At 44.4% G+C, this 19,589-nt stretch overlaps 1 long non-coding RNA gene across 1 annotated transcript; it reads left to right on the plus strand.

Moving 5' to 3' along the window:
- Positions 1–12,962: 12,962 nt before the first annotated feature.
- Positions 12,963–15,263, plus strand: LOC140677535 (uncharacterized). The gene is made up of 4 exons (XR_012049316.1): positions 12,963–13,033; positions 13,410–13,563; positions 13,688–13,784; positions 14,394–15,263. It is a non-coding gene; the product is annotated as an uncharacterized lncRNA (long non-coding RNA).
- The last annotated feature ends 4,326 nt before the right edge of the window (positions 15,264–19,589 follow it).

The following is a 19,589-nucleotide window of genomic DNA, read 5'->3' on the forward strand; positions in this document are numbered from 1 at the left end:
GGGATGATACTTAATTGTAAGAAACGTACTTTGTCACCATGGAGGCGAGGATTAGTGACTTAGAAGTAGCTAAAATACTGCAGACTAGGGCTGGACTTTAGCCGCTAGCTAGCTAGCCATGTCTTAAAGCACCTCTTCCGGTGGGTGTTTCAGTGTTATAATTTCACCTTTATCGTTAGTTTTTAAGCCAAAATGCGTCCGTTCTCCCTTTTCTGTCTACGCACTGTGTCTGCTTGTAAGTACTCCGTGATTGTACGCTACCGAATTTGCTCGTGTGCTCGTAAACCAGCAATGACACGACGTGAAGACGAAGGGGGCGCGGGGGAGTGGCGAACCGGTAATTTTCAGAGGCGGTATAATACAGAATATGATTCATTAGTATCGCAGTACTATACTAATACCGGTATACCGTACAGCCCTAATACCGATATTCCTTATCGATACTCATCGGTACTCTAAACAGTGCTATATGCACAGCAACTTGGTGTAAAAAAAGATGTGAAAGGATGTTAAAAGATCCATTTTTTATTATGTCACTACGCGGGCTCGAACCCGCTTTTAACACACTAGATAGGAACACTAGCAACATCATGTAATATCTCACAGCTAGGAAGTCTTTTCTTTAACATGGGCCTTCCAAGCTTTAAGCAAGTCAACCAGTGCAAGGTTGAACAAAGCCTGCCAATATGACTGCCGGCAATGTATTATGGGATATTTTAGCAAAAAATCCAAAGCCCTCCATATTGAGCCCTGCAAAGTATTTATACATTAAGTATTATACTTACTACACAGCAGCTGTTTGATTGTAATGGGCATCTATTTGATAGTCCTATTTGGAGATGTAAAATCGCCAATGCTACCAAGTAGCATCTATATGCCGAATTCAATGTAAATTAGCATCAAGCTAACGTATTTGTTATATACAGTACAGGCTAAACGTTTTGACACACCTTCTCATTCAATGGGTTTTCTTTATTTTCATGACTATTTACATTGTAGATCGTCACTGAAGGCATCAAAACTATGAATGAATACACGTGGAGTTATGTACTGAACAAAAAAAGGTGAAATAACTGAAAACATGTTTTATATTCTATCCATCCATCCATCCATTTTCTACTGCTTATTCCCTTCGGGGTCGCGGGGGGCGCTGGAGCCTATCTCAGCTACAATCGGGTGGAAGGCAGTGTACACCCTGGACAAGTCGCCACCTCATCACAGGGCCAACACAGATAGACAGACAACATTCACACACTAGGGCCAATTTAGTGTTGCCAATTAACCTATCCCCAGGTGCATGTTTTTGGAAGTGGGAGGAAGCCGGAGTACCCGAAGGGAACCCACGCAGTCACGGAGAGGACATGCAAACTCCACACAGAAAGGTCCCGAGGCCGGGATTGAACTCACAACTACTCAGAACCTTCGTATTGTGAGGCAGACGCACTAACCCTTCTATCACCGTGCTGTTTTATATTCTAGTTTCTTCAAAACAGCCACTCTTTGCTCTGATTACTGTTTTGCACACTCTTGGCATTCTCTTGATGAGCTTCAAGAGTCACCTGAATTGCTGTTCACTTAACAGGTGTCATAGTTTTGATGCCTTCAGTGAAAATCTACGATGTAAATAGTCATGAAAATAAAGAAAACGCATTGAAATGAGAAGGTGTGTCCAAACCTTTGGCCTGTACTGTATATATATATATATATATATATTATCTATTTCTCATTTAGGTTACAGTGACATACTTTATTGCGATACGTCCAGTTTTACTTTGCTTTAAATAAAAACTCTTAAAAAGGACCTTGACTTGGGTCTTCATTGACAATCTGTTATCTATCTGCTAAGCCTGGAAGTATAGTGGTGACGTTAGCGGAAGCAGAACAGTAACAGTAACTTATATCAGCTGAGTTAGTAACGCAACTATTTTGGGACAAATATTGAGTCTTTTTTGTAAAGTGAGCCGACACCTTTAAAACTTTAGCATTCAACTAGATGCAAGCAGGTATTATGTCATCACCTGATGTCGGTGGTCTGGAGAAAAAATGACAAACAGCCGTATAATTTCTGTGGAACCTTAACGGTTTCCCTGTACCAAAAAATATTGGTTCTTGGTATACATCCCTCTGGACGTACTGTAAAGTAAGAAACAATTAAGCCGTAGTGTTGCATTTTAACATCTTAGTTTGTTGGTGGGTGCCTTAGAAGATGAGCTAGAATAATGGAGGCATTCCAAAGTCTCAGAAGTCTACCAGATGGTTCAGATTAGTGGAAAATAAATCTGCGAATGTTGTATATTTGTTGTAAAAGTTGGATTGTTCGGTGGGATTTTCGACAGCCCATGTCAGTCCTGCAGACCAAATGGTCCTTGAGGCCCTCGGCATGTTGCCTCCTTGAAGTCATCCTTTGTGCCAACACAATAAAGGAAACCAAAATGACTTTGGGAATCTTGTCAGAAGGCTGCGCTCTGGACTTTGTGTCTTTCTTTGGATTCTCTGATTAATCGTCTGCTTCTTAATGGATCTGGCAACGTGGATGCGAGAGATCAACTGGGGGAGATTAGGATTGCAGTTTTTGTCTCTTTTCTGAAAATAATTTGATTATAGGATTGAAGCGATCTGGGTGTTAAAAAACATCTGGAGAAAAGAGCAAGCAATCCCCAACATGAATCCCCATGACGCAAAGGCGATTCCAAAAAAGAAAGAAAAAAACTTTGAACGTGTGATCATTTATAAAACAAAACAGCTTGTATCATCACAAGAGCGATAATAAAAGGAAATCTTCACAATCTTACTCAGCACTGGAGGCTCGTATCAGGGAGCTTGGAGGATGAAGTCAACCATGTAAAAATAAGACATGATCACAAGTTTCTGTCTTTGTTAGCTTACTCAAAGCCACAGAGAACGGAGGAGAATGCATGTCCTCTGCCCCGCTGTTTCAAGCTTGTTTAAAGAAAGGCGTCTACAAATGTGGCCTGTTTTCTCTCTGCTGCGGTCAGCGCAATGATCCCAAAGTCGGCAGCTCACAAGGGACCTTCATGGGCCGCCATGACGGCGGTGGAGAGGGATTAAATGCAGCAAAGTGGAGCAAAAGAATACAAAGTCCTCTCGGCTGAGTTGCTTCTCTTTGTGCCTGGTAAACACCCTGTTTTCAGTACCAACACACCCCCCCACCCTAGGAAAAAAAAATGCTAGCGCAGAAAAAATAAGCACAAAAGCATCAAAGAGTGCGGTCCCTCAAGTCGGCCACACGGCTTCAACGCTTTCATGTTTTCCACCTCACAGCTGTTTGCTGCACGCACGACCTTCTACCTGCAGGCAAGCTTTGTTCTCACCAGCATGGGAACCAGGTTAATATAACGTTGCTATGGTTGGAACTCTCAATTTCTAAATCTGATAATCCATATATTGAACTACTCAAAATGTGTATTGGACCATCTGACAAAACTTGTTTTATCCGGCTCCCATGGTAAAGATGACAGTATTTGAGTAACAGGACTGAAAGGAGTGAGTTTTTAGCACAGAATACATGAAATATATCTTATGCTAATATAATGTTGACACTAAGCACATTAGTGAATTGTGTGATTGTGGTTGTATAATAAAACAAAAACATAAAAATATGATTTTGGTAATAGTACTGTGGTGAGATTTTAACCCCCCTCCTCCAGTCATAGTTAGAGTTGCAATATCATGGAATTAGTGTTGTCCCGATACCAAATATATTTCGATACTTTTTGCATACTTGCCAACCTTGAGACCTCCGATTTCGGGAGGTGGGGGGTGGGGGGTGTGGTCGGGGGTGGGGCGAGGTGTGGTTGGGGGCGTGGTTAAAAGGGTAGGAGTATATTGACAGCTAGAATTCACCCAAAAAAAACATCAAGTCCCTACCTTATGTCAAAAATGATTTACGACCTAGCTGTCAAAAATGATTAATGACCTAGCTGTCAAAAATGATTTACGACCTAGCTGTCAAAAATGATTAATGACCTTGGGGTCAAAAGGTCAAAGGGGGGTGGGGTTATGGAAAGGTCAGAGGGAGGGGGAGGAGGGGGGAATACACCTTGTGTCAGAAATGATTAATGACTGTGATACACCTTGTGTCAGAAATGATTGATGACCCTAGAAGAGGTGGTGGGGTTATGGAAAGGTCAGAGGGAGGGGGGTATGAGGAGTCCCACGAGTCCCGCAGTCGTGGGAGGAGTGGTGGAGAAAAGTTGGAAAAGTGGTCAAAAGTCGCCAAAATGTTCAAAAATCACACGCGTAATAAACAGCATGTGCTCTCATTTTCACACACATACTCACACACACACACACATATATATGTGAATGGGTTTGGTTATAACAAAGTATTTGTTAGTACGAGCGCCAAGAGGAAATGGAAAAGATGGAGAAGCCCTTTGTTTCAGCAGCCGCTCCTCGCAAAAGTAGAGTTTTTTTGAAACGCACTCAAATTCCTCCAACCGAGTCTTTGCGTGAGAAATGGTGCTTGGATGCTTACGGAATGGTTGGATCTTTTGGATATGTTGTCAAATATCAGACAGGAGATATTTGCTTGTTTCAGCTGAAAGAGAGAAGAGACGAAAGCCCTTTTTCGATGGCTTCTTCGCTATCGACCGTGGATTGGGATGTGTTAAGTCTGACAATGCCCGATGTCCTTTGGCATGATCCTTCTCCGATGGAAAAACGGGTAAAAGGAAGCTTGTTTACTTACCCGACGATGGATGAGTTGCGTGAGAGAAGAATTCTGTTTAGCGCTACTTGGGAGACGAAATCTTCGGCCTCAGGTCGTTGGTTTTTCCGCGCCAGTCTCTGTGCTCCTAAAATCAGCGGTTCCTATACGCCCCAGTTGACCGAGCCAGACGTCTTTTCCCTAGAGTCTTTCAACTCCGAATGCGGGGTGTTTACACCGGTGGTGGTCGTGCCCATAGCGGCATGGCGAGAGTGTATGGGGGAAATGAAGGAGAAGATAGACGTCTTGTTTCGAAGCAGTCGGAATTGGAAATGTATGGTGACAACGAGAAGAAGGTTGGGCTTTGAGACCACACCCCCGACGGAGTACGAAAGGACCTCCCCCGCTTCAGTTTCAGCCAATAACCTTCAAGGGAATACTCCCGCCGAAACCTCAACCAATACCATTTGAAAACAACCCTTCCGATAGTCTGATTGGTCGAAACTTTTTTTTTATCGGACTCCACCCCCTTTGAAAACAACCCACCCCAACATTTTTTTGACCAATCCACATCGGTTCCTTTTTTTTTGTACCCTTTAAAAACAAACCATTCCTGCAATTTTTGACTAAGCCACATCGGTTCCCTTTCTGAACGCAAGGACCTCTCAAAGAAGAAAATGGCAAACAAGACAATTAGACGCGTAAAGACCTGTTTTATACCACAGGACCAATTAAAACAGACTGATGAAGCAACCATGGATGCAGCCATGGCTGAGATTTTTAACCCTCCTGAGACGACGGAGGATGCGTACGACGAAGAGACGCCTTCAGTCCCGCCGTGTCGCTTCAGCAGATGCCTCGGCAGACGGGGGATGAAAACCAGCGACGCTACACAGTCTTTGCCAGACAATGATGCGGAGGAGGAGGAAAAGGAGAATTGTTTCGTAAACATAACTCCGCCAACATCCCAGCCACCATCCCCGTCACTCTTGGAGCCCACATTGCACATCGGTGATGAAACCGATGGGGGTCTGTTGTTGTTTTTCGCCAGCACGGTGAAAACGGCCGTGTTTCATCTCCTCAGCCAGGCCATTTGCAGGTTCAGGCAGAACGAGTGCTACGGCTGCTGGGTGAACCATCCGAGCCAGAGACAACATGCATGCCTGGAACCCTACGAACAGGACTTTCTGCTGTACAACTACTCCGAAATCGTCAAGAGTCTGCGTACGCCTAAATGAATTCAGGCCATTCAACGCTTGCTGATGCTTCGTCGTATTAAGGCCGAGGATTCAAGGGTTGAAGCCTACGCCAACTCTCTGCTGTCTCAACTGGAATCTGAGAAAGATATCTGGGGGTCCATAGATGACATGTACAACGAGATGGTGACGGATGATGAAACGATTTTGGGACATTTGGATATGGTGACAGAGTGTTGGAAGAATTTAAAAAAAAAAAAAAAAAAGAAAAAAAGATGGGTAATTATTGGGCAAAACTTGTATACTTTGTCGAGAACCACGCTGTTATTTACCCATTGACGGATGTGATAGAAGCATTTATTCTAAAACGAGACAGACCTCAAAAACTACAAATCATTCTTGACTATGCCCGCTCTCAGCCCGCATGGGAAACTATCAGGAAAGCCGTTGTCTCTCATGCTTTGGACTTTGACATTTTTTAAATCATTTTGGCTGAATGGTCTAAAGAAAAGTCTTTTCAACCCTCACCTTGTCATGTGTTTGTTTTATATGCTCTGTTTGTTGATATGACAATGTATCGTCTGCGACGTGACATCCCCGTCAATGTTTTGTTTGAACTACAAAAACTACACAATGCGATTAAATTTACCTACGGTATACCTGTTTTACATCAAACCTTGATTATAGTTTATAGTTTATAGAAAAATGTTTTAGATACATCGTGTTGTTTTTCATGAATAAAAACAAAATGTTTTAGATACACAGTGTTGTTTTTCATGAATAAAAACAAAATGTTTTAGATACACTGTGTTGTTTTTATGTGTTGTTTTTCATGAATAAAAACAAATTGTTTTAGATACACTGTGTTGTTTTTATGTATTGTTTCTCATGAATAAAAACTAATTGTTTTAGATACACTGTATTGTTTCTCATGAATGAATAAAAGAAATGTGTATCAAGCAAACCGAGGTCATTTCTCTGTGTCTTTTCACAATGAAGAAAGCTATGGAAAAAGCGTACTATACACCCGCACACCCGGGTAGTTTTGGAGGGGTAGATCGACTCCGTAGAGCTGTACAGGATGAAACGGGGCAATGTTTTCAAAAGAGAAAAAGTTCAAGAATATTTAATGGGGCAGGATGCCTATACACTCCATCAACCGGCTCGCATCAAATTTCCAAGAAACAGAGTCTTTGTACCTCGACCTTTAGACCAATTTCAAGCCGACCTCTGCGACATGCAAGCCTTGGCTGAATATAACGACGGTTTTAATTATTTAATAACGGTCATCGATGTATTTTCCAAGAAGGCCTATGCGAGGGTTTTGAAGAGAAAGACCGCCGATGCCGTGGTTAAAGCGTTTCAATCAGTGTTGGAGGAAAGCCAGATCCCTTGTAAACTACAAACTGACGCGGGAAAATAATTTTTCAACAAAAGTTTTCAAGCTCTGATGAAGAAACACAATATTGTACATTTTTCTACAGCCAGCGATCTCAAAGCCTCGGTGGTTGAAAGATTTAATCGTACTTTGAAAGGACGAATGTGGAGATATTTTACAGCCAACAATACTAGGCGCTACCTAGACGTCTTACAAGACTTGTTAAAAAGCTACAACCAGGGATATCACAGCAGTATTAAAATGAAACCGGATGATGTGACTTAGGAAAATACCCCTCAAGTGTTTGAGAATCTCTACGGCTCAACCACAGTGTCCAAACACAAATACAAATTTGCCGCTAGAGATACGGTGAGAATATCCAAAGTGAGAGGAGTGTTTGATAAAAAATATGAACAGAGTTTTACAAACGAGGTGTTTACAATAACCCAACGTCTCCCTCGCTCTCCCCCCGCATACAAACTGAAAGATTTTGACGGAGAAATAATAGAAGGTTCTTTTTACGAAGCTGAGTTGCAAAAAGTAAAAGAGAGTGAGAACAAGCTCTATCACGTGGAGGAAATTTTAAAACGACGGACGGTTGGTGGAAAAAAACAAGTTCTAGTGCGCTGAAAAAACTGGCCCGAAAAATTCAACAGTTGGGTGGACGACGACCTCCTTACAAATGTATAAAACAATCTAATGCAGCGACGAGCCTCCCAGTCTCGAGGACAAAAGATCAACGGACATTATGGATCATTCCTACGAGGGTTTTTACCTTACCCTACCCTCCAACGCCAGCCTCAACGTGTTTAAAAAAAACAAAAGTTCCCATTACCAGATAGATTTGACTCAACATATAGATTTAGCAGGCTCATGGGAGGTGGCCTTAACAGAGATTTCATACCCTCGCTCGTGGTATAATGTTTGTAACGGAGTATTTTATGAATGGAAAAAGAACCCCCAGCCTGCGGTGAACTCGCAAGTTTTTCATTCTTTTACCTTATACACGGAAACGGATAAGGATTCTAACAAGGGTCCTGTAAGCAATCCCCAAGAGGAGAAAGCTTATTCCCTTCGGGAACGCGGGAACGCTGAAACCTATCTCACCTTCAAACGGCCGGAAGGCGGGGTACACCCTGGACAAGTTGACGAAGGGGATAAGCTTTCTCCCCCTCAGGAACGCGGGAACGCTGGAACCTATCTCCCCTTCAAACGGCCGGAAGGCGGAGTACACCCTGGACAAGTTGACGCCTCATCACAGGACAACTCGCAAGTTTTTCATTCTTCTACCTTAAACACGGAAGCGGATGAGGGTTCTAACAAGGGTCCTGTAAGCAACCCTCAAGAGGGGATAGTTTTCCGTCAAGAAATGAGAGGAGGATGTTACGAGAATGTTACACGATTCATAAATGAGCTGAATGATTCTTTACAAAAAATTGACCCTGGGGTGAGGATAGCCTTTGATGACGTTAAAAAGCGAATCTCCTATCTATCAGGGGGACAAACTCATTTTCGTTTTCCTCCTCCCCTGGCTTACATCATGGGAGTGCGACCTGGAAAGTGGATCAAGTTTGACCATGGATGGGCCCCCTATCCATTGGATATAAATGCCGGTTTCTACCACCTTTACTGTTACAGTGACGTGGTGCGTCCTCAGATAGTAGGCGACGCTTATGCACCTCTCTTGAGAATTGTGAGTGTACAAGGAGCTTACGGGGACATTGTCACCAAGTATTTTAACCCTGCCTACTATTTACCCGTCTCCAAAAATCACATTGAAAACATCAGGGTGGAGATTAAATCCGATCAAAACAAATACGTCGACTTCACCTTTGGCAAGACTATCGTGAAGCTCCACTTTAGACCCGTCAGAAAGTAAAAAACCACCAACATCGAGAATGAGTCAACCCCTGCACAACCCTCTACGTTTAGTGGGATATTATGAAAGCCAAGTGGGGGGTTCTCTCCCCGGTTTCGCAGGTTCACCTGTGATGTACGGGCGTGGTATAGGCTCCGTATTTTCGAGGCTGTTTTGTTTTGTATCCCCTCTTGTGAAAAGAGGTTTTGCCCTGGCCAAACCTCATCTTAAAACAGCGGCGAAAAATATCGCTTCCGACGTGTTCAGCCATACCGTTGGAAAAATGGGTCGAGGAGTACAAGATGGATCAGGAGGAATAATGGTCCTGGCTAGACAACCCAGAAGGAGACCGCCGGGGCGACGTGTTTCCAGGATTGATAAAAAACGCAGACGCCTAGGGGAAAAAAAATCAGTCGGCAAAAGGTTTACAAAGAGAAGGACCAACGACGTCTCGAGCGATATATTTAAAAAAAAGATGGCTCTTTTACATCAAAATTCGTCCGAATGCACGATGGCCGAGCTGGATTTATTTTCAGCTCCTATGACTCAAATGTCCATCGACGATAAAACCTACACAGAAGTCCTGCCTCTGTCCGCCATCACCGACAGGGGCCCTATTGAATTTTTCATCCCGGGAGAAGGTGAAAAGTACTTGGATCTGAACGACACATTACTTTACCTACGGGTTAAAATCACCCGCGCCGATGGAACAAATATCCCCCTCGATGCAAACGTGGGTCTCATCAATTATCCTCTAAACACCATCTTTAGCCAATGCGATATTATGCTAGGGGATAGACTGATTTCTCAATCCAGTGCCACTCACCCCTACAGAGCAATAATTGAAACACTACTAAACTATTCTGAAGCCACCCTCAAAAGTCAATTTTTAGCCGGGTTATTTTACAAAGACACCGCCGGCTCTATAGACTCTATAGTAGGCGTGAATGGGCCCAACAAAGGACTTAACATCAGAAGCGCTTTCACGGCCGAATCTAATGAGGTTCATCTACTGGGTCCGCTTCACGCCGACATACTTTTCAGTGAGAGACTCCTTCTCAACTCGGTGGATGTGAGAATCAAACTCACGCGTGCCAGCGACGCCTTTTGTCTCATGGGGGCTGCGGACGGTACTTTTCGTCTGAAAGTGCTGGGCGCCTCTCTCTTCACAAAAAAGGTCACCGTTTCTCCGGCTGTACGATTGGGTCATGCCTCTGCCCTGCTCAAAGGAAACGCCCTCTACCCTTTGTCACGGGTCAGCGTGAAAACGTACTCTATCCCCAAAAATTCCAGAGTATGCACCCAAGAAAATTTGTTTTTGGGGACAATGCCTAAATACATTGTTCTGGGCATGGTGAACCACGAAGCTTTCACCGGAAGAAGAGATCTCTCCCCCTTTAATTTCCAGCATTTTAATGCAGAATACGTCACTCTCTGTCAAGCGGGAAAACAAATTCCCTCCAAAGCTTTCCAACCTCAATTTAACCAGGGGGCTTCGGTCAGAGAGTTTTACAACATGTTTACCGCTACAGGGAGGCATCTGAAGGATTTACCTCTATGCATCGAGCCCCCCCCCCCCCCCCCCTTTTCTCTTGCATCTCTACAACGGGAGGTGTCCCCCCTCTCCAACGCCCCATTGGTATCCAGCAGTTGCAACTCACCCCACCCCACCCCTACGTGCACCAACGATACAGCAGGACCACAACAGACTATCTTCTGGCCCAGCCAAGGGGCCCAGGTTGGACTGTGTGTGTGTTGTGTAATTGGTTTAGTGCGGGAGGTTCTATTGGGGAGGTAGCGTGTGAGTGGTGATGAGTGTATGAGTGTAATTAATGTGTGTTTATTATTGTCTGATTATTGTATGTTATATGGTATATAGTAAATAGTTTAACTAAATAAGTTGTCTCCTCTCACTCTCTCCTCGACTAGATTATTGGGTAAATAGTGAAAATTAGAGCATCCCCCAAGGTAATATACAGTCCTTTACAGGCTCCCGTACATTTTGGTCCTTCGAGCCGGATCTAATCAGTTAGGATGTCCAAAGAGAGTGAGAGAACCTTAAGTCCCTCCCCAGAACCAGAACCACCAGTACGCCCTGTTAGAGAGCGCAGGTTACCTACTAGACTACAGGACTATCACTTGACTACCCTAGATGAGACTGACAGCCCCAGTAGTTTAGAGAGTAAAGCACCCCAAGTGGCGGAGGGCAATATTGCAACACCTGAGTTAGGTTTGACTATGCAACCCAGTATTCACCCCTTCTCCTTGCTACCAAGGGATGAAGAGAGACAGGAAAAGGCAGGCCCGCTGCTGGCATCAGTCATCCCCCCGCCGACCGAAATCGCCAGCCAAGGTGAAGCGGAGAAGGAGGAACGGCACAAAGAGGATCCACCATGAGGTGGCAATTTACAGAATGGTGAGGAAATAATTCCCCCTGATGCCGCCACCCCACTAGACAGGACCGACCCCCGAACCTTCCATCCGGGTGAGTTCTTCAAGAACTCTAATCCTCAAGCCAGGTCCCCCAACATAAAGTCTCGCCTATCTTCTGGCCGGCGCAGCAGCGTCCATAGCAGCCGTACGGGTAGTCACCGTAGCAGTCACCGTAGCAGCCACTCAGGACGATCGAGCCTTGAGAGTCTACTCTCTGAGAAGTTAATCCAGCAGTTGATTGACAACCAGGAGAATCAGCGCCAGGACGCCCTCGCTAGAGATGAACGTCTGCACGAAGAAGCCCGTGCTAGAGACGAGCGCCTGCATATAGAGGCCCGCGCTGATAAGGAGCGCCTGGAACGGCAAACCCACACTGTAAAAACTCTTTCAGTGGTATTGTCCATTCTACTTTATTTTTAAAAGTATATTTATTCCAATAAATCAATTTATTTTTATTTTTAGAGTTTTTGAGTTATCTCTAAGTAAAAAGTGTGAATATTTTCATAACTTAATTTTTTATGTGATAAAATTAATTTTATTGGACTTCCAACATAAATTGATTTAGCAAAACTCAGTTCAAAGGTTTATATCAGACCTAAAACGTCAGGACCCGCCCACCTGCATGCAGCTGTGGAAGAACAAGCCCAGACACGTTTCTTCACGGAGCCCAAGGAAAACACTTTACCGAACTCATGTAAGTAACAATTTATATTGTTAAAAGTCAGTATTTGCCAGGATTTAAATGTATACATTTTCAAAAGCATGGTTCAATGTTATATTTAGTTTACTACTTTTCCCGCCGACCGCCATTTCGAATGTGCTCTTGCCTCCAACAGCTCATTAACTTCAACCAAACATTGTTTATAGCTGTGAAGTTTATAATTAGCGTTTTCTTTGCGTGGTAGTTTAATATTTTATTCTTCAATTTATAAGCAGCCACATTAGAGCTGCTTAACTAGCTTGCATTCGTAGTTGCTAGCAGCTAGCTAGGTACACTTGACAGAGCTATCTGAAGCCCCCTCAGACCTGCTGTCCATGCACACTCCTAGGCAAAACGCTACTCTTGTAAGAATAACACTCATTGTGTAAATCTCAATCTCAACACCCCCCACCCCAAAAAAAAAATCTCACCAGTAGTCACCATTTAAAGGGTAAATTTTCAAATTTTTCTTCCGTGGGGGCATGCCCCCAGACCCCCCTACTGTTGCTAGGTTACCAACTTAGACCATCGTGGCTACAAAAAAATCTAGAGGAAATACTGCAAATGAGTATATTAGGGTGTAAAAAAACCCCGATATAAAGGGCTTTCACCAGGCATATATATCCAAGAGGTTAGACATGAACCATAACTTGTCTTTTTTGTTCTCTCTCTCCAATGACAGATGGGGTGGCCCTGTAAGTTGTGCAGCACTGTTGTACCAACCAAGAGTGACATTTTTAAGCATTACAGACTGCACCATGGGACCTTTGGACACAGCCATTCCTTGCCTTGCATTCATGTAGGTTGCCCATGCTCTTATACATCCCTTCGCTCTCATCTGTCAAGATGCTAGACTTCTCCTCTCTGACACCACCGCCAGAGAGCCTCGCTCCACTCCCACCACGTTACTGGCCTTCTCTACCAACTTGTCCAGTCTGTTTGCGTCCCTCGCTCTCAGCCCGCTGCCCCAGCAGGTCACGGCGTACAAGAAGGCGCCTGCCACCACCGACTCGTAGAATATATTTTATTCTATTCTATTCTATTCTATTCTATTCTATTTTTCCTGACCAAGTTTCCATTGTGACTTGGACATGACATACTAGACTCACTTTTTGCCTGAAAATGTATACTAATACCCTTAATATCAGTAACGGTCAACATTTGCTGTCTTACAGATTAATGAAGCGTTCCGAAGGTGCACTGCTGTTCCACTGGAATCAACATTTATGTCCCAACTGGACAGGTACACGCCAAAGCTCCTGGAGCTCTTCAGTGCAAAAGAAGGAGTGACTGCAGCGCATCAAGAACTTGTTGATGGAACTGACACAGGTGGGTTAAAAGTGGTTTAAAAGTTTAAACTGAATTTGTAATCATGCTCTAATAACGGTATCACAGATTTGGAGTAAAATTGCCAACACAATTCATTTATTTATTATTATTCTCTTAACTCTAGGACCCAAGTGCCTCTGCAGTGAAGAAGAGAGATGTGACTGTGAGATGCCTCATAGAGTACATGGGAGAGAGTGGACAGGAGCTAATCTCTGACTACTGTAAGTATTGTTTAAAAGCAGGTTTGGATCAGTCTGATGTACAAGCTTAAATTGGGTTTACTTTTATGTGAACTGACTGAACCAGCAGTTGTCAGGTGGAGGTCGAGCATGCAGCTAGTTGGCAAGAGCCCCAGGATAGCCAATTAGCATAGCACCACAGAGTGATGCCTTTCTGTCTTGTGTTTCTGTTTGCCCTAAAAAAACAATGCAAACAAAAAATACTCCCCTTAAACAAGCATTAAAACATTTACTCATATATATATATATATATATATATATATATATATATATATATATATACATATATATATATATATATATATATATATATATATATATATATAACATGTTACTGTTTGTTTGTTTTAATTTCTGGTGGTTCTATTCAGGTTTTTTATATGCAAATTAGAAATGCCAATAAAAAACATGTGGCTGGAAATGCATCTATTGTACCAAGTTTAATGTACAAGATCTCAAATTAGAATTCAAAAGTTTTCAAAATGGTCTTCACAAAAGTAATCATTATCTGAATTAAATCACACAACTTATATTACTGTAAATATAAAATTAGATGTTTGTTTTTTTAATTACTGTTTTTGTATCTCAAAGGGAACTGCAGAGACCACTGTTCATGAGGACCTGGAAATGAAGAATATGAGCATCTACATCTGTCATGACCCAAATGCAGTAGGAATCATCATTGAGGGAGTACCAGTCCTTACTCATCTTGGAAACCTGGTCAAAGCATGCTGCCTACTTCTGGGATTGACGTATGCACTTAATCTTGAGTATCCATCCAAACTTTCCAAAACATTTGAGGTGTTTCAAAGACTTTTTGTGGGACTTGACACACTGCGCCCAAAACCAACCCCCAAATTCATGACTCTCAAAAACAAGCTTCTAGCTTAGGCAGTGAGCCATGACTGTCAGCTTGCACTTTTGAACAGCTATTTTCTTGTGTCTGTTCAAAATCATTTTACATTGTTCATTGAGTGGAATTCTTCAGAATGTTGTAACGGTTTGTCCTGTTCAGGTTTTATACAAAGCTCCAGGTCATCGTTTCTGGTGTGTAAATTAAGTTTTTTTTATGTTTTATACACACTAAATTGCCCCACTGTGAAGCTCCAGCTGGTCAGAAGGAGGGATCTGTGAGTTGTTTAAGTTCAAATGTTTCAAAATATACACACTGAAAGACACTACAGTGAAGGTGTTCTGCTTGTAAATTGTTACAGAAGTACAGATAATCTTAATGTTAAATTGTTTTAGCAAGAAACTGTACTGTGAATGTTCTAAGTAAAACTTGAGATGCTGAGGTCATGCATTCTTTTATGCACTAAATACTGATGTTCTTGACTGTTAATACTGTCCAGCTTATTGACAGGTTTGGATATGGCTTGTGAAAATGTTTTAATATGTATACGGTTAAAAAAAGAAAACTACTGTGAAGGTGTTCTATACAGCACTTTAAAAAGTTGAGGTCATGCATTCTTGTGTAATATGGATGTTGACTGTTCATACTGTCCAGCTCATTGCCACTGTTTTTATATGGTAATGATTTAATAAAGGTTGGAATTTGATATGTCTTGATTTTTTTTATTATTATTCTAAGTAATTATTTTAAGCAGTTTCCATTTTCAAAACAAAGAAAGGGTAAGTTGGTCAAAATTAATAAAATTGAGTACAAAAATAATTTTTTCATTTAAATGTTACTTATTTTAATTAAGTCTTGTGTGTCTTGTCTTGTCTTGTCTTGTATGCTGATGTTTTTTTACATTGATTTTACTCAATTTCTTGGCTTTTTCTGTAAACGCCACTTAATCTTTTTGCATAAATCGAAATGCATATTATTAAGTTCTACTTACTCAAAATACGAATTAGTTGACTAAACTAACAAAAATTGCTTGGAAAATGTTGCCTTATTTTTATTGAGTTAGATCTAGGCAACAGTTTTTACAGTGCAGGCTACTGCGGAGGCACTAGAGAAGGCGGCAGTCCAGAGCCTGGAGCTCGCTAAGCTCGCTCTCTCCCGACAACCAGAGCCCTCCACCCCAGGCCGGATATCGAGAGCGCCCTCAAGGCCTGGCTCGCCAGAGGAAAGGAAGAAGAGCATCGAGAGGTCTCGAGCCCTGGACCCTGAAACCCAGAGCACACACGAGGAGGAAATGGAGCCTGACGAACGCTTGGACTCCCTTCTGGATCGTAGGGTGCAGTATCCACACGCCCCTCCCCCCTCCTCACCATCACAATCAGCCCGCCGTAATGCAGGATCATATGACCCGCTTCCTCTTCACCCGCCTGGCTCCATCGTTCCCTTCTTTACCCAAGACAGCAGGGAGAACTACAGGGAGATGCGGCTGAGCCTGGAGTATCTGCTAGGAGAACCGCAGGCGTACCATAGTGAGCAGCAAAAGTGGCTCACACTCCATCTTCATTGCAAGCTACCAATAGCTAAGAGACTTTGCTTCTCCCACGCCAAGTCCCTAACGCCCTACACAGACAGCATCAGCGAGCTAGATCGCCGCTGGGGTTGTCCATGGGACCACATCCTCGACGAGGTTGAAGCACTCGGGGAATTACCTGAGATCCGAACCGACGTAGCCCTGGATGACTACGCCCTCCGCATCCGCTCTCTGGTAACGATGCTGAAGCTGCAGGGACCGACTGGAGCCAGGGAATTGAACACAGGCTCCACCGTGGAGCGCTTCATAAGGAAACTGCCTAGACACAGAGAGGAAAGGTTCCCGCGGCGTCACGACCGACTCAATCCCGACCAGCCAGCAGCCAGCTTGGAGGAGCTATCTGACTTTTTGAGAAGTGAGGTAAAGCACATCCGTCTCCCAACAAAAGCTTAGCCGAAGTACGGCGCACACGAACAGACCGATCGAGCAACCAAGAGGAAGGAAGGGTCAGTCCGGGTGATGACGACGATCCCAGGGGCTGACACTAAAGAGAAGAGGGACACCCCCCACGGTGAGAGGGGCGGCCCTAAGCAAGGTGATAAGAAGCCTCAACCACCTTGCCCGTGTTGCACAGGGTCCCACTGGCTTGAACACTGTCCAGAGTTCGGGAAAAGGAACACTGAAGAGAGGACACAGTGGATTAAGGAAAACAAGCGGTGTTGGAGGTGCGCCCGTGAGCACATGGCCAAGCAATGCACCCTGAAGAGGCCTTGTCGTATTGAGGAATGCGGCAGGATACACCTCACGGTCCTCCACGACCTCAATACCAGAAGCGACAAGCCGGAGACCGGAGAGTTCCCCCGGGACCCATCCAGTGAGATCCAGGAGGGTCGTACCTACTACGTAGGCCCAGTCCGTGGTAACAACCCCCGAGTGTTACTCAAGATGGTGCCGGTCATCCTACGCCATGACGGGAGGGAGATGTCGACCTACGCAATCATTGATGACGGTGCAGAGTGCACCATCCTGATGAAGGAGGCAGCCATCGCCCTCGGGCTCAAGGGTCATCCTCATCAAATGAAGATCGTCACCATTCGACACAAGCCCACCCCGATCGCGGGTGAGATAGTGTCCCTGGAGATCGTGGCAAAGGGGCGACCAGGAGAAGTGCACCCCCTGCGCGATGTGTTCACCGCGGCTGATGTGAGCCTTTCGACGTATGGCTACCCAATGAAGGCGCTCAAGGCAAAGTACCCCCATCTGTCAGAGTTGTGTCTTGATCAAGAAGAGGAAGTGGTACCGACCATCCTACTCGGGTCCGATCAAGCAAGGCTGACCCTCCCAAGGCGCATTCTCCCAGGCCCACGTGGCTGCCCTGTCGCCCTGGACACCCCACTTGGTTGGACTCTACAAGGCCCTATTGACCTGAAGATTGCTAATCCCAGCCAGACCCGAATGCACTTCCTCGGGGCCGGGTACAAAATGGAGGAACCCTCAAACCAGCCCAGTAAGGCTGCCAGTGAGACAGAAGCAGTCCTTGAGGTAATCAAAGCAGATATGATTGAGGACAATCTGGAGAAAGACGGGGATGCAAGCATTGAAGATGGGCAGAAAATGCAGGAGGATCATCACCAGCAGCAGTTTGATCAAGCTCCTGAGGAGAACTGTCCCAAGGCTGTCTTTGAAAATAAAGCTGCTGCCTGTGAGCTGTCATTGTGTTCCACATCTGAGGAGACTAGGGAATTAGGACCCATGGAGACAGAAATAGTTGTGCAGTCACAACATAACCAAGACAAGGAAAAGCTCTCAGCGCAAGAAGAGAAAGTCCAGGCCCTGCACTCTGAGATTGAGCTCCTGAACTCGGACCTTCAACTGAGGAAAGAGTTGACCTCTGACCTCCTGGCTCAGGTTCAAACCTTGGAGAATAAAGTTAAATCAGCAGAAGTAGAAACGTCTTGTGCAGCACAGAAGCTGAACAGTGCTCTGCACGAGAGGAACGGCCTCTCTGATCAGTTGTCAAAGATGTCAGAAGAGAAGAACACATTAGCCCTGCAGCTCCAAACCGCTCACTGCCAGCTAACTGATGTTTATGGACAAGACAGAGGAGCTTAAGAAGCAACTAGCCCCCCTTCAAGTTGACTTCCAGTACAACCCACCTAGCGCCCCTCACACTCTAAACTTCGCCCTTGGAACACAGGTCCCCAAAGCTGAAGTCTTCCCATTGGAATATGCAAGTAGCGACCTGGCTGAACTTGATCCCATCACGCCCAACTCTCTCCTCATGGGGCGGCCAGACACGACTCTTCCACTCGCAGCCTATGCTTCCACGAATGATGTCAGTGATCGTACCTGGAAGTACAGTCAGGCCATAGCTGACCAGTTTTGGAGGAGGTACACCTCTGAGTATCTTCCCAGCATGCAAGGCCGTCGCAAGTGGCACAGAGAGCGTAGTAACTTGGAGGTGGGCACTCCAGTCATGATTGTGGATCCAGCGCTACCCAGAGCGCATTGGCTCCTGGGCAGAGTGAAGACAGTCACTAAGGGGAAGGATGGAAGAGTTCGCTCAGCAATAGTGGACACTGGCCAGAGAACTTACCATCAACCAGTCGCTCGCCTTATCGAGCTCCCCCCATACTCTGACCCGACTCCCCCTAAACCCCCTTGATCTGCTTGTATATAAAACCTTCATTAGTATAACTGATTTCCTTCACATAAATCAGGGGGCGGCTGTTCTGAAGGTTTTCATATTGGTGTAAATTGTCCCTTTTAGTTCTATAGATAGATCATTTCTGTTAAGGGATTAATTATTATTATTTATTTCTATTTCATATGTGTTGTTTGGGAAGGTGAAATGTATTTTCTTTAAGTTGTTTAACCGTTGCTACGGTTACGGTTGCCATGGTTACGGGCAGTTCCGTTTCCGCCGGCAGGTAGGAAAAAGCGTTAAAAGAGCTCCAGCATTGACAGGCAGCGGAGCGTTGGTAGTATTACACGGGAGATATAGTTCACCATAGTTGCAGATCGAAGAAGTAACTACTCTATGCTTCTTATTTAAGTGCGTCATAAGTGACAGTTAGTACATTAGTTTACGTTTAAGGACATTTGGGCGCTTCACGTTGCCAGAAGGAGGTGAAGCGCATGCTAACCGCTAGTTAGCTCACCGCAGCTCGCACCTGTGTTTGTTTGCTGCACCGTGACTTCACGAACGCCAGGTTCAGTCACATTTGGATTAAGTTTATTTAAGAGACACTTTCCCCTGTGACTGTTTTACTGTTTGGAGAGCGAGTTTGAACATTGTAGAGTATAGTTGTGTGCTATCGTGGCTATATTGCTGCGAGGGAAGTGGACAGCGCGAGGCACGAGTGTTAATAGCACGCGCTCACGGACTAGTCGACAGAGAGGTGAC

The sequence above is a fragment of the Nerophis lumbriciformis genome, linkage group LG34, assembly GCF_033978685.3.
Source record: "Nerophis lumbriciformis linkage group LG34, RoL_Nlum_v2.1, whole genome shotgun sequence".
Classification (NCBI taxonomy): Eukaryota; Metazoa; Chordata; class Actinopteri; order Syngnathiformes; family Syngnathidae; genus Nerophis; species Nerophis lumbriciformis.